A 1,416-nucleotide genomic window follows, 5' to 3' on the forward strand; every position below is an offset into this window, starting at 1 on the left:
GTGTGTGTGTATACAGTATATATATATTTATTTTTATTTTCATCTAATACTGTGTGCAGTCTAAAGTAAATGCCATAGCAATGAATTTTGAGCAAGAAACCATAAACCAGTATTTTTGTTGACAAGTTTACTCTCCCAAAACAATGTTTGAAATGGTGAAAATCGTGCAGACTATGGCTTAAATACAATCTATAGTAAGTGTTAAGCCTTACATGTGAAAGGTAATTCCGTCTTATTTTGTTACATCTGAAGTGTCTGAATATTTCCAAGCCGCACAACTACGAGACATTTTGCTTTCTCCTCTCTGCCAACTCCAATATGGCGGTGACATGGTTATGCCATTTAGCTTCRAATAGGGCGTCTATGGATGTCTATGGTGGCACGCCCCTCATCGCCCCCCAGGATGTAGACACACTCCTGGTAGAGTGGCATACAACCCCAGAGGGGGTAGCAGCCCCCACAGATTTATAAGCCAGCGCAGTGGCCCCAACAACCCAATGCGACAGCCTGTGTTTTGACAGGGCTCGCCCCTTGTTCTTCCCACCATGGCACACGAACAGCTGGTCTGATCGTTGAATAGCCCTCGTAGCCACGATGTAAAGCTGCAATGCCCGAACTGGGCATAGCATGTTTGCCAAACTCTGTTTCTCAGAGTGGAACGGGGGAGGGCAGTATGGCCCCAGATCGATGCCTGTGTTTACATAGCCTGGAAGAAAGGCGATGTTTGCCCATAATGTTACTATCGACCCGTCCACCTTCCAAAGCAGGCAGGTAGGGGTGATGGCAAGTGCATGGAGCTCACTGACTCGTTCAGCTGTTGTCACTGCTAAAAAAAAAAAGGGCAGCTTTCAAAGACACCAGATTCAGTGGGGCAGTACTTTGGCTCAAAAGGTGGTCCACTAAGGGACTTTAACACCAGTGGAAGGTCCCTTGCTGCTGCCAGCCTTTGTAACAAGGGAACGCAGCCTCCTTGCACCATGGAGAAACTGTGTCACCTATGGTTCTCAATGACATCCTCATCTGGGACTTTTTACCCTCTGCACCCCATTCGTGGGCTAGCATTTAGCTTGTAGCGATAAAAACCAGTGTGGGAGAACCACAAAAGCAAGGGAGAAAAAATGCAAAAAGGCGCTGAACAATGCAAACGAGCATGACCAGGATCATAATACTTTGTATTTAAACGTGCCTTTCAGGACACCCAAGGATCTACTGGATAATAAATCTAAATCAAGGTATTTAGCTTTATTGAAAGTAAAGGTACTTACGAGCTGCTGAGGTCTGCAGAGCCGACACAGAGGATATGACTGTGACTTTCTACTATTATTAGTAACTATCTTACATACTCCAAATAGGTACATGCTGCACAATACTGAGCTTTTTGTGATTATAATCTGATGCTGTCAGTGTATCCTACAT

The sequence above is a fragment of the Austrofundulus limnaeus genome, unplaced genomic scaffold (assembly GCF_001266775.1).
Source record: "Austrofundulus limnaeus strain Quisiro unplaced genomic scaffold, Austrofundulus_limnaeus-1.0 Scaffold179, whole genome shotgun sequence".
Taxonomy (NCBI): domain Eukaryota; kingdom Metazoa; phylum Chordata; class Actinopteri; order Cyprinodontiformes; family Rivulidae; genus Austrofundulus; species Austrofundulus limnaeus.